We start from the raw sequence: 18703 nt of genomic DNA on the forward strand, positions 1-18703 counted from the left end.
GAGGTAGATAGCAGGACTGCTCTAGTTGTTGGTAGGATGATTCGATTACCTGATAACAGCTGGGAAGCTGTCTGATAACAACTGTGGATCAGGTGAGGAAGTGGAGTTGAGGTGAAGGTATTGCCTTGGGCTCAAATGCTCTGTGATTCCTGCTGCTCTCCTGTAGTTCGACCATGGTCTGATACAGCCTCTGCCTTGCCCACCCACCTCTCTTCTCCAGCTTTCTTCTCCCCCACCCCCCCATCAACTACAATCAGTCTGAAGAAGGGTCCCAAAACAAGCGCCACTTGTCCATTCCCTCCCCGCTGGGTTTAGGTTCTTTCACCTAATTTGAGGAAGGACATTCTTGCTATTGAGGGAGTGCAGTGTAGGTTTACAAGGTTAATTCCCAGGATGTCGGGACTGTCATATGCTGAGAGAATAGAGCAGCTGGGCTTGTACACTCTGGAGTTTATAAGGGTGAGAGGATATCTCATTGAAACATATAAGATTGTTAAGGGCTTGGACACGCTAGAGGCAGGAAACATGTTCCCGATGTTGGGGGAGTCCACAACCAGGGGCCAAGTAAGAATAAGGAGTAAGCCATTTAGAACGGACACGAGGAAACACTTTTTCTCACAGAGAGTGGTGCGTCTGTGGAATTCTCTGCCTCAGAGGGCGGTGGAGGCAGGTTCTCTGGATGCTTTCAAGAGAGAGCTAGATAGGGCTCTTAAAAATAGCGGAGTCAGGGGATATAGGGAGAAGGCAGGAACGGGGTACTGATTGGGGATGATCAGCCATGATCACATTGAATGGCGGTGCTGGCTCGAAGGGTCGAATGGCCTACTCCTGCACCTATTGTCTATTGTCTATTGTGTTTTGCCCTGAGACTAGTTATGTTGCTGTGGAGGCCAGGTCATTGGGTATTTTCAAAGCAGATAGTTTCTTGATTAGTAAGGGCGTCAAGGTTTACAGTGAGAAGGCAGGAGAATGTAGTTGGGAGGGAAAGATAGATCAGCCATGATCGTATCGCAGAGGTGACTTGATGGGCCGAATGGCCTAATTTTGCTGCTAATGTGCATCAAAATATGTCTAGATGTTTTGTGTAAATTTAGTATTGCTCTACATGAAATGGATTTTAAAAGATGTGAAATATCCAAGGAGCTCTACCTTAGAAGCAATGCCTAAGGAAGGCCTCCCACAGTGAATACATAAATGCATGAGTGAAACAAATTAAAATAGAGATTAGAGTGACGAATGCCCGTATAAAAATAGAAAACATCAGAGGATAATATTTACCAAATTCTTCAGGGGAATTCTACACTGGTAAAGATTCATTTTATGTGGATGTAAAGTTAATGAATTTGAATATTGGTGTTGTGTGGAGAATGGTGATGAATTCATCAAAATGAAAATAGCTGAAATCCTCAACGCAGGCAACACCTCTGGAGAGAGAAACAAAGTTAGTCTTTCATTTAGTGATGGTCCTGATTTAAGGCCATTGATCGTAAATGTTGGATAGTGTGTGACTGGCTAATGCTGCCAGTTCCAATAGAGCTACAAAATGGATGCTGAATAATAGTAAGGTTAAACGAGAACTTACCAGTTTGAAGTTTGATCTGTATTTTATGAGGAGGAACGTTGAGGGAATACGTGAAGAACCCCGCTTCCAACGCATGCGTGCCATTCTTCAAAGCAGCGGTGTGAGGTCACAGAAACTATAATGACCTAACATAGTAAGATTATCAAAGAGATACCAGTTTTTGATATGATCATAGGAGGGTGGGAGCGGAGGGCACGTATTCCCTCAACGTTCCTCCTCATAAAATACAGATCAAACTTCAAACTGGTAAGTTCTCGTTTAATCTTACTATTTTACTTCGGAGTCACGTAAGTTACTACGTGAAGATATCAAAGCTCTGTGACCTCATGCCGTGGAACGAGTCCATGCTTCACAACTGCCTTGGGTATTGGGAGAGAGCATCATTAGTAATTTTATACACACTCATACAAAGACTTGTGTGATATAACGAAAAAATTAATTTATTAATTGAAATCATAGCCCTGTAACCTTTCGGGCAAATTATATTATTGCACGTAAAATGCTTTCCAAAAACGATGATGGCTCCAAAACTGGTTTGTTATAAAACCTTTGGAAAGTCCTTTCGGATGACCATCCTGCCATTCTGAGGATTTGGTCTGTGGGCATCTACAGATTTTTTGCTGCGGATGTTGCTGCAGCCCTGGTGGAATGAGATTTAAAAACATTAGTGTCTATTTCTGCCATCTTTAGGACACATTTGAGCCACCTTGAGATAGTTTGGGTCGTGACCCTTTTGTGCGGTTTCTTGTAAGATATTAACAAAGCCATTTCCTGACCTCGAATGCTCTTAGTATATTCCATGTATAATTGGATATGTCTTGCTATACACAGGCGTTCGTCATATGGATATGCCATAAATTCAATCACTTGACCCAATGAACCTGGTCTGTTTTGTTTTATTAAATCCTGTATGACAAACACCAGTTTCTCGGGTGAGATGATCAAGGAGTCCAGGCTCAGTTTGCTTAATGACTGGACTCGTTGTGCGGTAACTAATGCCATGAGCATAACCATCTTCATGGTCAGTTTCTGAAGTGATAATGCTGTTATGGGCGACCAGCTCCTCAGCATGTTTAAAACGACACTCACCTCCCCAGATTTTGGAGTACCTGGTTTTAGGGGGATTTGCATTGAATATGCCCCTCATAGGTTTTGTTACCAGGGGGTGCGTTCCCACCGTGTGCCGCTCCGTTCCTTGTGATAGGTAATTGGAGAGTGCACTTCTGGCACTATTGATGGCACTGTAGCTCCATCGATTATCACAATGGAGGCTTGTTAAAATTCCAATACGGCCAGAATGCCCTTTGGTCGAGGTTGTTGTCAAAGCAGTATATGCCCCATTTCTTGATGTGTCCGAGGTACTGCTTCCGTGTTGACAGTCTTTGTGCGGATGAGATGAGATTCATCGTCCTGTCTGACAGCCCCATGCCATGTAGTGGGTCTTTCAGACCCTACAAATCAACAAATCCATATCTTATGGCATGGGTGACTGCCCCCAGTCACTGGATGAATTAATAAATTCGGGCTATGTCCAATAAGGGAACATGGTTCTAACACCATCCCCTGTATGACCGAATACCACGGTTGAGTAGGCCAATCGGGTACTATGAGAATCCCAGATGCCGAGTCTTGTTGAATTTTCCTTAGTACCCGATTGATGAGGCAGAACGGGGGAAATGCATAAAAAGGCCATTTCCCCCCAATGCAGTGAGAAAGCATCTGTAGCTTCTGCCCCAGGGTCTGGTTCCCAGGACACATACCTTGGTAATTGGTGATTCAACCTGGATGCAAAAAGATCAATATCTGGTCTACCATATTTTGCTGTAATTTCAGCAAATATATTTTTATTTAACATCCATTCCGTGTTTTCATTAAATTTGCGTGACCTGGTGTCTGCCACTGAATTTAGCTTACCTGGTAGGTATGTTGCCGATATCCAAATGTTTCTTTGGATACACCATTGCCAAATTAAATTTGCCAATTGATCACAAGATGTCGATATATTTCCACCCATGTGATTAATGTATGCCACCCCGGTGGTATTATCAATTTGTAATCGTACATGATGGTGCTTAATTGCTGAGCAATATGACTTAAGGCCATAAAATGCCCCTAACATCTCTAGGTAATTAATACCAAGAGTGTTAAGTAATACTGCCTCTTCTTCCTCCCACCTCCCTCCACAACTGGAAACAGAGTTAGTGGCTCCCCAACCAATGGCGCTGGCATCTGTTTGTAATACCATAGACGGGTTGTCAATAATGATGGGGTTGGAGCAATACCCAATGTTATGTTCCCACCACTGTAGTTCAAATATAGCTTCCGTAGGCAGCTCCATAGGTCTATCAAAATGACCCTTGTTAGATTTGAGTGCTCTAATTTTTGGTCTTTGCAAATTTTGATAATGTAATGGCCCAAATTGCGTGGCCGGGTATGTAGCCACAATCTTCCCAATTATCCGGGCTACCCGTCTAATGGAGGGTCTGTTGGTGTTAAGATGCTCGCTGCAATCCTCCTGGCCTAGGGCTGCGGCTTAGGCTATCTATTGGTAAAGTTATTGACATATTGACCGTGTTAATGGTGAATCCTAAATAATCCATATTAGTTGCTGGTATCAATTTACACTTAACTGGATGGATGATAAACCGTAGTTGTTCAAACAATTGTTTTGTGGCAAGAACTGTTTGATGTGCCAATTCATAAGTTGTGCCAACAATAAAAATGTCATCTAAATATACCATCACCCTATGGCTTTGTTTACGTAACAATGCCAAAGCTGGTTTCAGAATTTTAGTAAATAATCTGGGGGCTGATGTTAGCCCATTTGGTAAGGCTCTATATTGCCAAAGTTCCCCCATCCAGTTAAATTTCAAATACCGTCTGTGTTCCCCTCTGATGGGTACTGTATAGTATGCATCTTTTAAGTCAATGCTTGCCATATAGAACCCAGCTGACACTAATTATTTAGCAGTGATAAAGGTATCCATCTTAAAATGAACATATTGAACGAATGTGTTTAGGGTTGAAAGGTCAATGATAATCCTGCAACCCCCATCTTTTTTATTTTTAATAAATATGTTTGATACAAATTCTAATTTTTCATGAATAGTATGCTCAATCACACCTTTTGTATACAATCGTAGTAGCTTCATGTGGGCTTTAGATTGTTCGGTTTTTGTAAGGATGAAATGCCTTTCTGGTGTATGTTGTACTGGAGGGTTATTGGAATGAGTAAATTCTATCAGATAACCCTGAATACTGCTTAGAATATACGAGTCTGTAATGATTTTACACCATTCGTAACTGTAGTATTGCGACCTCCCCCCCACCGTCGTGGGTCCCTTTTTTACAAAAGAACCACACCCACCTACCTCCATGGTTACTGGTGGTTGTATTATTTCCTTGGTTTTTTGAAAAAGGGGGGTTCTGTTTTTATATCTCGTGTTCGAGGTTGTACTGGAGGTTGAGGCTTCCGCATCTTCCAGGGTGGCCGTCCCTGGCCATACCCTAAAAAAGGCTGCTGCGGGTTGTATTGGTTTCTGGCACTGCCACTGGTATGAGCCACACTTTTCGGTCTTCCATGTGGCTGGTACCGTGATCCAAAATAAGCCTTTGCGCTGGCTTTGATGAGCCCCAGTGTCTTGGCTTCTTCATCCAGTTTTTTGACTTGTGCGCTCAAGTCTTGCCCAAACAAAAGGGTTGGGGTTTTAACGGCTCTTTGTTTGCAAATTGTTGCATATTTGGGATCCAGTGCTGGCTGAATAGCAGCCTTCCGCATGCTATTCAGCTCATATTGTACATTACAAAACAGAGCTAGTGCGTCTTGGTGGTCTTTAGTTAGCTCTGTTTTGTCCAGGGTGCGGGTGTAAGCTGTGATCCCTGCCGTCAGCCCCTTTAAGGTTTTCTGGATCTTGAGGTCATGGTTCCTGATGTCCCTCCCCATATGCTTCCAAATGCATTGGTTGACACTGGGGACTTGTAATGCATCACAGTTACCAGGTGGCAGATGTCTGGCCAGTGTCTCTGTGAATATTTGTTGTTGGAGTTGATGGCCAGACATATAATTAATACTGGCTGCCATCCTGGAATCCAAGTCTGCCCCTGTTTGACTTGGTTTGAAGTAATCTGCCACCATGTCCAGCAGTGTATCTTTTTCTGCAGTTTCAGGATCATGGGAAGCTGTGTGATCAGGGTCTGGCCCATCAGGGTCCTGCCCACTCTCCTCCGAAGAGTCTGAGATTTCAGGGGGTCCCTCACGGGGTACCCATATGGGGCTTGCCTGCCCACTGTGGCTAGTCTCCACATTCATGGGACTGCCACTGTGAAGGAGCTCCTCCAGCAGCTCCTTTAGACGGTCTTTGTGCTGAGCTGCACTTGCCATTTTTGGCTGCTCCCATTCCTGCAGCCTTTCAGCAGTGTGCTGCTCTTTGCTGCATCCCCGCTGTTCCCGTCCCCGGTACTCACGGGTGCTGGTTTGCGGGCTTTCCTCATCCCGCCGCTGGCCACACCGGTCCTGACTGTAGGTCCACGTCTGTTCCCGGTCAGCTGTTGCTCCTGGTTGCTCCGTATGCAGCCACTCATAGTGGGTTTGTTTCCACTCCCGCACCCGCTCAGCCCTGGTCCGATATTGATACGGGCTGGTCGCCCGCTGCTGCTCCAAGTCGGGCTCTTCTATGTGGTGAGTTTTGTGTTGAACTTTACCTCCCGCCCGGGAAGTAAATTTCGTCGGTGCCAGAACGATTTCTGGCACAGCTGATTCCTCTACCGAGGTATCTAGAGCCGGCGGCTGCTGTCTCTGCCCTTCATCCGCGTTTTCAACGCGTTTCTCGGGCAGCTTTTTAGCAGACCGCTTCCTCTTTACTCTGTCCATTTTTCTGTTGAATAAAATGTAGAGTGCCTTACCTGCCTTTTGCTGGCCCTTTTGTCTTCTCCCGTTACTGGGGGACGTCCTCCCCCTCCTGTTGACTCGTGCAATGCGTGTAGCGATATGACACGCATGCGTTGGAAGCGGGGTTCTTCACGTAGTCACTCACGTGACTCCGAAGTAAAATTGCCTCTTTCTTGCTGGAGCAGTCAAATCTAAGTTGATTTTAAAGGGGCTGTCCCACGGGCATCATGTGCGTGTCATTTATGCGACATCACTTACGCGTCAGGATGCACGACGCGCACGTGATGCATGCATGGTGCGTGGTGACGTACGCAGTGACGCGTGGTCGCGCACGGCGACCCAGGATGTTGGGATGTACAAAATCTTCACGCGCCATCCGTGTGTGGCCCTTAATGGAGATTTTTGAGCTACAGATATAGTCCATAGGCAAAGGATTTAAAAAATATATCTTTGATTTAGTTTCATTTGTTAATTATATCTGCACCTTGAATGCTTTCAGTATGCTTCTTTTACTTTGCTTTGTTTAAACCTCTTTTAAAACACATAAAATTACCCGTACATTTTTGAAACCAACAAAGTGGGGAATAGACAAAATGAAGATAGACACAAAAAGCTGGTCTCAGCGGGACAGGCATCATCTCTGGAGAGAAGGAATAGGTGACTAGTAGACAAAATGTGTAGGAATGAACTGCAGATGCTGATTTAAACCGAAGACAGACACAAAAAGCTGGAGTGACTCAACAGGTCAGGCAGCATCTCTGGGGAAAGGGAAACAAGTGAGATAGACGTTGATATAAGAGAGACAGAGAACAAATGAATTAAAAATATGCAAAAAAGTAACGATGATCAAGTAAATGGTCCATTGCTGGCGGTGGGCTGGGTGGTAACAAGTTATACAGACATCGCAGGGTTGTTTGTGCTTTCAATAGATTTCCAGGGGCAGGACTTACTCAATACAATGAAGCTGACCAGCTATCAGTCACAGTCCAGGTCAAAGATCCTATAGCAAGCAAGATAGATCACTCGACGAAAAATACGTAGTATGGTCATGGGCAGATTCATGGGTAATTTTCGACCCCATTTCTGTAACCGGCTTCCGTCTCCACACCAAAGATCCCACAGCGGAGCAAAGATACCAGTGCGGAGACGGAAGCCAGTTACGGAAACATCCTCGTAAAAATAAAAGTTATTTGGTAAAAATCTTCTCCTCAGTTTCAGAATTATAATTTATTAACACAAACTGTTCCTCCGCAATGTTGATTACACTGCGAGTCGGGTCGGGTCGAGTCGGGTTACTGAAATGGATGAAAAAAAGGCCCATGTTCCTCTCCGTTGCGTACAACACGTCAGCCCATTGCATTTAGAAGGAGTGGTTTATCTTACTTCGCTATAGGATCTTTGGTCCAGGTTGGCAAGTGTGAAGTAAGGAACTGCAGATGCTGGTTTAAACCGAAGATAGACACAAAATGCTGGAGTAACTCAGCAGGACAGGCAGCATCCCTGGAGAGAAGGAATGGGTGACATTTCTGGTCGAGACCCTTGTTCGGGCAAGGCAAATCCATCACCCCAAGACCTGCAAACCCAGGCACTGGGGAACACAAGCAGCCATTTCAGTGAGAGGAACCCATCCATAAGAGTTGGCATAATAAAGGGTCTGTCCCACGAGCATGCGACTGCATGTGGCAAGCGCGACCAAACCGGGAGCAGGGGTGGTGTGGAGGTCGATTAATCCCCGTACAGGGCATGTCCCACCAGCAAGCGACTGCATGTGGTGAGCGCGACCAAACCGGAAGCGGGGGCCGCGCGGAGGTCGAGTGATCACGTACGAGTTGACGTGAAGTTTGAGCGAAGTCCGTGGGAAGTTCGCGCTAGGTGCTGCGTACGGCATCAAGATGCTGCGTACGGCGTCGAGACGCTGCGCACGCCCGTCGAGGCGGTGCGTACGGCCTCAATGCAGCTGCGGGCCGGCAGGCCGTTTCCACGCGGAATTTTTGGCCAGTTTTTCGGAGCCCTGCGCGATGTCGGGACCAGCTCCGGACAACTCCATATGGCTCCAGCGATCGAAGTGGGACCGGCCCCGTGAGGCCGTAAGGTCGTGCTTGCCGCATGCAGATGCATGCTCGTGGGACAGGCCCTTAACTCTGTTTCTCTATCCTCACAAGCTGTGTGGCATATTGAGGTCCTCCAACATTTTTTTTAAAATTCAATACCGTGAGTGTATGCGGTATTGTGCTCTGACCATTAAGCAGACATGCTTGATAGGAGGAAATCATATTTAGGTTTATTATTGGAATTTGTACTGAGGTGAAAACTTTGTATTATCTGATCTGTGGTCAGATGTTTCTTCCCAGCTGTTATCAGGCAACAGAATCATCCCACCACAACCAGAAAGCTGTCTTGAACTACTATCCACCTCTTTGATGACCCTCGGCCTATCCTTGATCGAACTTTGCTGGCTTTACTCTGCACTGAACATTATTCCCTTATCATGTATCTATACACTGTAAATGGATCGATTGTAATCATGTATTGTCTTTCTGCTGTCTGGTGAGCACGCAACAAAAGCTCTTCACCGTATCTTGGCACGCGTGATAATGAACTAAATTGGGACTGAATACTATACATCAACACAACGTTTTCACTGTACCTCCATGTATTGTATTAGCTCAGCTGACCACAGATCAGATAACACTATACATCAACGCGATGAAGCCAAAGTCAAGTACAATAGGTTGAGTGAAGGGAAAGATGCAGAGTACAGAATATAGTTCTCAGCACTGTAGTGCACCAGTTCCCAGCCAAAGTCCCATGTCCACAATGGGGTAGAGGTGAATCAGACTGTATCCTATCTTATGGAAGGTCCACTCACAAGGCTGAACAGAGGAGAAGAAGCTAAAGCAATCCAGCTGCTGGAAGTGTTTCCGACCTTCCAAGTTTGCTGGTAAATCACCAGGTATTCTTACCTAGCCTCCAGAATATTGTTGTACTTAACCGGAGGTTCCAAAATTATTCTGTCACTGGGCATGTAATCCAGATTCCTGGAGCCAAGTTCCAGGGTCATGAGTTTGAATCACACAAAATCAAATTATTGCGGTGACAATGCATTTCGTTGTCTCTGTACAAAATCAAATTATTGCGGCTGATTGGGAATCTGAAATGAAAACAGAAAATGTGTGGAATTCTTTGCAGGTTGAGCAGCATCTGTGGAAGAGATTAAAGCTTTGGGTCATAGGCCTTTCATCAGAGACATACTTCAAACCCCACCGCAAAAAACGTGGAGATTATATTCAGGCAAATCAATGCGGAATAAAACATAAGGCGGAGGAGCAGACCATTCGCCCAATCAAGCCTGCTCCGCCATTCCATCATGGCTGATTTATTTTTCCTTCTCAACTCCTTTCTCCTTCCTTCGCCACATAACCTTTGGTGCCCTTACTAATCAAGGACCTATCAATCTACACTTTAAAAATACCCAATGACTTGGTATCCACAGCCATCTGTGGCAATTAATTCCATTGATTTGTCACCCTCTGGCTAAAGAAATTTCACCTCATCTCCATTCTAAAGGTATTTTTATTCTGAGGCTATCCCCTCTGGTCTGAGACCCTCCCACTATTATAAACATCCTCTCCACATCCACTCTTCCCAGGCCTTCCTAAGTTTCAGTAATGATCAATGTGAAACCAATAGATTGTATTAAAAATCTAAGGTAGACACAAATGCTGGAGAAACGTTGCCTATTTCCTTCGCTCCATAGATGCTGCCTCACCCCCTGAGTTTATCCAGCATTTCTACCTTTAATTTTTCAGCATCTGCAGTTCCTTCTTAAACATATTCAAAATCCATCTGGTTCTCTGATGACCATTAGAGAACAAGATCTGGCATTTTATTGAGTGCGATCCACAGCAATGAGGTTGAATTAAAATTTCCCCCTGAAATAGCCAGTCACCTTTCAATTTTAGGACCTAAAGGATGACTAATAAATACCGGCCTTGCCAGTAATGCCTACATCCTACAAAAAAATTAAAAAATGACAAACCTGGTGAATAATAAGAGGTAGGAATGAACTGAAGATGTTGGTTTACACCAAAGATAGACACAAACTGCTGGAGTAACTCAGCAGGACAGACAGCAAAATCAAATTATTGCAGATTGGGAATCTGAAATGAAAACAGAAAATGTGTGGAATTCTTTGCAGGTTGAGCAGCATCTGTGGAAGAGATTAAAGCTTCGGGTCATAGGCGGAGAGAAGAAATGGGTGACGTTTCGGGTCGAGACCCTTCTTCAGACTGAGAGTCAGGGGAGGGGGAAACTGGAGAAATAGAAGGGAAAGATGAGAAAACGAGAGTTTAAAGCAGATGATAATCAAGGAAATGTAGAATTGTTCATTGTTGGCTGAGGGGAAGGTTTACAATCAATAAAATGAATCAGGACAGTGAAACTAGGCAGAGAACTAGGGTGGGGGAGGGACGGAGAGAGTGATAAAGCAAGGATTACTTGAAGTTGAAAGCAATATTTATACCACTGGGTTGTAAGCTGCCCAAGCGTAATATGAGGTGCTGTTCCTCCAATTTGTGCTGGGCACAATCTGACAGTGGAGGAGACCCAGTAAAGTATTGTACTTCCGGTGGCGCTGGTGCCAGCAGCCTCCACCTACAGCCCGGTATCTTTTTGTTTTTTTGTTTATTTAGTTATGTAAAAGTGTGTTTTTTGGTGTTTTTTGGTGTTTTTTATGTGGGGGAAGAGGGCACGGTGCGGGGGATACCGTCCTTCGGCCGCTTCCTGGTGAGGACGCGACTATTATTCGAGTCGCGTCCTCCCCCCCCCCCCCCCCCCACAGCGGCCTACCTACCTGGATTGGCGCGGCCTTTCCTGCCGGGATCGACCGGAGCTCCAGCAGCGGCGGGACAGCGCTGGAACATCGCGGGGCTGGTGATGCCTTACCGGGGGTCGCCGTTTGGAGCCCGGAGTGCTGGACCTGCTGCACCAACATCACGGAGCTGCGGTTTGCAGAGCTCCCAACGCGGGCGGTGCTGACTAATCAACGCGGGGTCCTGCGACTCTGCCCGGCTCGGCCTGCGGACTCAGGAGCTGCAGACTCCGGGAGCGGGAGGCGGCTGATCAGAAGGTCCGAGCCGCTGAGGAGGAGGATACTCACCGTCGGGGTTCGGCGTCGGCGTTCCACCAGCCCGGCGTGAGGGCCTGAACATCGGGCCACCCGGGGCGGCGACTGCGGGTGCTTGGAAGGCCCCGTCCACGGCTGAACACGGAGGGGAGGCTGGCTGGACTATGGTGCCTTCCTCACCTGGGTGCCATTTATGTTATGTTGTGTCGTGAACTTCTGTATTTGTGCTTTTTTAAAAAATTTTAATTCAATTTCAATTTTATTTTTAATATGTTTTATTATTTATTTATTATTTATTTTTATAATTTCTTTGTGATTTTTTTAATGATACTGCCTGTAAGGAAAATTCATTTCGTTGTCTCAAATTGAGACAATGACAATAAATTTGAATACAATACAATACAATACAATACAATACAGAAAGGTCAGTGTGGGAATGGGAGGGGTAGTTATGGGCCCTCCCCACTTAGGCGACTTTTTAGGCAACTGCAGTAGACTATGCAGTCGCCACATGGTCTCCATATGTTCGCGGGTGGTTGCCGGGGAGTCGCCCTCATGGTCGTGAGGAGTTCCCACATTCTGGGAACTATCCGCGGCCTCATTGTGGTTGCCGTGAATTTTTCAACGTTGAAAAATTAGCAGCGACAAGTATGAAGCCGCCATGGAGAGTAGCCGACAGGTAATTTTAAATTTCCACCGAGCTTCACAGTTGTGTATCTCTGGCTTCCTAAAAGTTGTCTCCATTCCTTCTCCCCCCATCTACCCCCTCTCCCCTAATCTTTTAAAGGATTTAACATACACTGTGATTTAGCCGTGTATTTACAGCGACAACCTTCCTGTTCATCGCGGTGTGTGTCTGTTTCACCTTGGATTTAGTTATGCCTCATCTCAGTCCTAAATTGCATTCCCCTAATTCTTAAACTGTGACCCCTCGTTCTGGACATCTACGACATCTACAGACACAAAATCACATGATTGACCGCTGACTCTCAGCCCTGCTGAAGTCTGGAGATTATAGTTCCAGTTCTTTGCCATCCTGAGCGAGCTTTCCCAAGATCAAAAACACAAACATGTGCACAAAAAAAAACCCACGGGAGAAAAGAACGTAAGTTCTTTCCCAACCTAAGGACAAGGTTGTAACGAAACAGATCATATCATGAATTTGTGCAGATGTCAAGGGATTCGTCACACAAGGTCCAATTTGAACTGTTCAATACTTTGAGAAGGGTGCCAATTAGTTTAGACATATAAAAGGCAGTATTTACTACTCCACCATACAAACCCTGGCATCCAGTCCATTGGAATGCATGGGGTTTGCCTGGAGCAGCAGAATCGAGTACAGATTCTATCCTTGAGCAGTTTAATTGAATCAAGATTGCATTCGGATATACCAAACCAACATACATAATAATAATAATACTAATAATTTTATTTATAGAGCACTTTAAAAACAAACATAGCTGCAACAAAGTGCTATACATCACTAATCATTGACAAAAAAGTTAATACACACCAAAAATAACAATCAAAAGAAATAGTAGGAAAAGACATGTAAATTAAAGAAACATCAAAAACACCAAAAACAGAAACAAAGCCTCAGGCATGGTCAAAAGCCAGGGAGTACAAATGTGTTTTAACACTGGATTTGAAAATGTCATAGGGTACCTCTTGTTCATTATCAACACCCCTTAATGTCTTTAGTAATTTAGATGTCCTCTCGATACCACAGCTGAATTGTGGCCTTGATGGGCTTCTGTCTCATGGTGCATTTCATTCCTTTCAGTGTCTTCTTGATAATTGATCACCAATTCACAACCGGTTTCAGGTTCGGAATATTACCAGACCAGTCAAAGAACTGTACTAACTTCTGCTGGAAAAATTGTGTTGTCATCTTTGATGTGTGAAGCAGTGCAAGGGCTTGCTGGTATATCTCAGATCCAGCTGGAAAAGTCTTTACTATCCCCGGCACTACCCATTCTCTGCAATACCTCGCTATATTGCGGCAATCTCATCATCCCGTCAACTGGGTTCAGCGCACCAACACCTTAGTAGCAGAAACATTCCAAGAACCCTTTTTTCTCAGGATGTTTGATGGTCAATATGGCATTTTCTTACCGACTCCCCAACTGAACTTAAACGTAGACACAAAAAGCTGCGGTAACTCAGTGGGTCAGATGGCATGTCTGGAGAAAAGGAATAGGGCACCTATTAAGGTCACATAAGAGTCCCGCGAGAGTTGCGCACAATTTAATACGTCCGCACAGCCATCTGGAGCGCGTGACGTCATTTGAAGATAGACACAAAATGCAGGAGTAACTCAGCGGGACCGGCAGCACTCTGGAGAAAAGGATTGGATGATGTTTTGGGTCGAGACTCTTCTTCACTGAAAGAAGGGTCTTAACCCGATGCTGCCGGTCCCGCTGAGTTACTCCAGCATTTTGCGTCTATCTTCAATCTTCTTGGCCCCGTTCTGGGAGTAGGAGTGGGGGCGGATCTGGATCTGCAACGGCCGTGAGCCGCAGTTCGAGCTCGGCGATCGTTTGCCTGCTTCTGCTGCTGTTAGAGGTGAGATGTTGCACCACGCCAGGGTCTTGGGCCTGTCCCACTTTGGCCATCAGTTACACGACAGGCCGGTGGTGCGCGAAGATTTCGTTCAGGACGAAGTCCACACTCCTCCACACCACTCCATGCGCCCGTCCCACGCGCTACCCATGTGCTAGTAGGTTGCGTAAATGGCTCGCGAAAGACAGCCAAGTGGGACAGGCCCTTTACTCCAGCTTTTTGTGTCTACCTTTGGTTTAAACAAGCAACTGCAGTTCTTTCCCCTACATTAACTCTACACATATTGGCTTTGTTGGTCCTGAACCAGGATCTGGCTTTCATCACCGTATAACACCTTTCTCCAGTCGCCATATGTCCAATCTTTATATTTTACGGCCCACTGGTATCATTTCTTCTTCATTGCACCAGTTACAAGTTGTTTCTTCACAGGTGTCCTGGCTGTATGGCCAACGTTAACGATATGTCGGCGCGGTGCATGGCGCTGGAGCTTATCGAAACTACTTCTGCATCCAAATCTTTCTTCAGGACATCGCCTGCCTTTCTCACTTCCTTCTTACTTTCCCGAGTCAGCAAGCTCTCATCTCTCGGAGTCACTTCCTTTTGTGGCCGTACCTGCCGGTCCGCTTGGGTTTAAGTCATCCGGTTTTGGATCCTCGTTTGACAATCCTGAATACAGGAGCTTGGCTTCACCCCAACCAACTCTGTGATCTCTTGCTGTGACTTCAAGCAATGTTTGATGCAAGGTTACCATCTTCGCTCATCTCCTTGGAGTGATATCCATTTTGTGAAGTGTTTGATGTCCATTTTGTGAATTGCTTAATTTTCTTTTCAAATGATGATGAAGCAGTGAAGTGGGTAGGTGGGGGTGATATAAGTTTGTAATTTTGTCTTTCATTTATTTTGAATGTCATCAATTTTAAATATAAGATCAAAAGTTGAACATAGAAACTCATCATAATAAAAAATATCAAAATCAGCCTGATATCCAACTCATTTTTATATGGTAACTGCACTGGATGGCGGATTGAGCTATCGCGCTGGGCCAGGCCAACACCTACATCATTGAAGCAAAGCTGCCAGGTGAGAATATAAGAAATTGCATATCTCCCTGGGCAAAGATTGGACTTTTCAGAGACTTGGAAGCAGTGAGATGTTGCCGGGACATGGCAAATCTCTGCGGGCTCTTCCAGTAGAGGATCTATTGTTCCCATGTACCAGATGATTAGTGCAGGAAGGAACTGCAGATGCTGGTTTAAATCAATGGGCCAGACAGCATCTCTGGAGAGAAGGAATAGGTGACGTTTCGGGTCTGAAGTGAGTCTTGAACAAAGACGTCACCTATTCCTTTTCTACAGTATGATTGGACTGGAGAGCATGCAGAACATGCTTTTCATGGTATCTCTGTCCACGTGACCATAAATAAACCAAACCTAAGATGTCCTGCTGAAAAATTTTAATGGAACTAGCAAACTGAGCAGCTCTTGTTTACAGTCTGAAGAAAGTCTGAAGAAGCGTCTCGACCCAAAACTTTACCCATTCCTTCACTCCCGCTCAGTTACTCCAGCATTTTATGTCTAACTTTGGTTTAAACCAGCATCTGCAGTTCCTTCCTACAACAGCCCTTATTTACAGCTGCCCCCCAGATACAGAACGAAGATGTCAGTCAACAGGCAGTTGGCAGGGAACTAGGCTGGCTATGTGATGTAGGCTGAACATAGTCGGTGGGACAACCTAGGAAGAGGCCACATTGCCAAACATTTCCGATTCCTGGCAGTCTTTGCACTATCACATGGGATTCCTACCCTGCTAATAGAATTTTAAAAAGCCAACACAAGTCTGGATGTGAACGAAAATTCAAAAGGGAGAAAATGTAAGTGAGATGTGACAATTAAAGCAGGAATCATAGCCAGGGTGGGTGGCCCCTATCTGGCAATGATGGTTCACACTCCACGAATACCCTGACATATTATAGCGTTCTGGCCAAGGAATGCCCACTGGCACTGTATAATTGTGTGTGTGTGTGTGTTGTAACCAAACATGTTAGAACATTTCCATTCAATGTTTGCTATTGGAGATGTTATCACTGTTGGTGTTGCTAATTAGATGCTGTTATGCTTGCTGAGTTTCTCCAAATAGAAGTTGATTACATAGAAGAGAAAATACTACATCCCAGGTCGATGGTTACAACCAGAGTCAAAACCATAACAAGTGTAAACCTAATTCCCTTGGAATGCTAGATATTTTTCACGGGATCTACACTGCTCCATTGAATCAATCACCAGCTAGTGACGACATCTGAAATACTCCACTCCTGCATGGAATAAGATCAATAGGAGTTACTGAATCTTAGTCAGGTCACAATTTTAATTTTGTTTGCACTTAAATGTCGTTTCTTCCTTGAAGTGCTGGGAAGCATTGAGAAAAAAACTTAATTTTGCCTGCAACCTGACTGAAATGTTGTCCCTAGCGTCAATAATTCACAGGTATTTTGAAGAGTATCATTACTACTTTGTATTCATCTCCGAGTCCATTTAGCTGAAATATATATTTCTTCGAATACACAATTTGATCGGGTTCCAACCCAAAATATCAACTGCTCCTTTTCTCCAAAGATGCTGCCTGACCTGTTGAGTTACTCCAGCATTTTGTGTCCATCTTTGGTATAAACCAAACTTTGGTGGGGTCAAGGAAAGACCGTTCACGTCGCGGCCCTATTTCCACCATTCTTCCACCACAAGAAGCACAAGAAGCACAAGACAGACACCATTGTATGCATAAGCTGAGAAGGAGGAAGAAGAAGGAGGAAGGAGGAGGAGGAAGGAGGAGGAAAAGGGAGGAGGAGGAAGAGGAAGGGAGAGGAAGGAAGAGGAAGGAAGAGGGAGGGGAAGGGGAAGGGGAAGTGGAAGAGGAAGAAGAGGAAGAGGAAGAAGAGAAAGAGGAAGAGGAGGAAGAGGAGGAAGAAGAGGAAGAAGAGGAAGAAGAAGAAGAAGAAGGGGAAGGAGAAGAAGAAGAAGAAGAGATAATGAGGAAGGAAGAAGGAAGAAGGAGGAAGAAGAAGAAGAAGAAGAAGAAGAAGAAGAGGAAGAAGAGGAAGAAGAGGAAGAAGAAGAAGAAGAAGAAGAAGAAGAAGAAGAAGAAGAAGAAGAAGAAGAAGAAGAAGAAGAAAGAGAAGAAGAAGAAGAAGAAGAAGAAGAAGAAGAAGAAGAAGAAGAAGAAGAAGAAGAAGAGAGAAGAAGAAGAAGAAGAAGAAGAAGAAGAAGAAGAAGAAGAAGAAGAAGAAGAAGAAGAAATCTTGTATCCTTTATCAGTGGATTGTGGACAGCTTGATTTTATTCATGTATAGTATTTTCTTCGACTAGATAACACATAAGCAAAAGCCTTTCATTGTACCTTGGTACATGTGACAATAGAGTCAGTCTTACAGCGTGGAAACTGGCATTTTGACCCAACTTACTCACATTTGTCCCATCGACACTAGTTCCACCTGCCTGCAGTTGGCCCATATTCCTCTAAACCGGTCCTATCCATGTACAGTACCTGTCTGAATATTTCATAAACATTGCAATAGTACCTGCATTAAACATTGTGATACGTATCTGCTTTACACGTTGTGATAGTCTCTGAATTAATGATAAACTAAACTAAACTAAACCTTGCTCAAATCACCTGCAGACTTATGGGTATCTCTATTTCAATACCCAAACTCCTTCGACGTGTGGAACAAAGATCTTTTAAACTGTTAATTAATCTTCTCTATGTTCTGAGAACTCTTTCCAAAATCTCCATATAGTCTTCCATGGCAATATTTATGAGGATATTGCAAGGACTAGAGGGTGTGAGCTATAGAGAGAGGTTGAGTAGGCTGGGATTCTATTCCTTGGAGCGCAGGAGGATGAGGGGTGATCTTATAGTGGTGTATAAAATAATGAGAGGAATAGATCGGGTAAATGCACAAAATCTCTTGCCCTGAGTAGGTGAATCGAGGACCAAATTTTAATAAATGTTTATTAAATTAACACACTGAGGTGTAACACTCACTGGTGAGTAAGCTCTCTCCTACATTTTAACCCCTTCCTAGAATACTCAGTAAGTAGATGTACACTAGTTTCTATAATATATTTAATACTCAGTTAAATTTCTCTGCAGCTTCCTCTGTTCATTAAAAACAATCCCAATCTAGTTAGTCATTTATCAAAATTAAACTTGTCTCCCTGGCTACATCCTTGTAAATGATTACTACTGTGGAACCTATGAGACGAGACTCTTCTTCAATCAGTGCGCAGTGAAAATTTGAAATGGATTTATAGACCAAGAGACGGGCTTTGAATCATAGATTAGCAGAGGGTACAACCAGATGGTATAGAATTCAATCATTCATACTGGATGAGTTAACTTGAGATAAATGAACTTCCTTGACCAAAAGCTACAGAAACATCAAAACATTCTCATTTACTTAACTTACAACTATAGCATGCACTTTAATTTCATGTTTCATGTATTTTGTGTTCTTATGACTGTTGGCAGATCAATTTCCCTCCTGGGATAA

Source organism: Leucoraja erinacea, chromosome 20, assembly GCF_028641065.1.
Source record: "Leucoraja erinacea ecotype New England chromosome 20, Leri_hhj_1, whole genome shotgun sequence".
Classification (NCBI taxonomy): Eukaryota; Metazoa; Chordata; class Chondrichthyes; order Rajiformes; family Rajidae; genus Leucoraja; species Leucoraja erinaceus.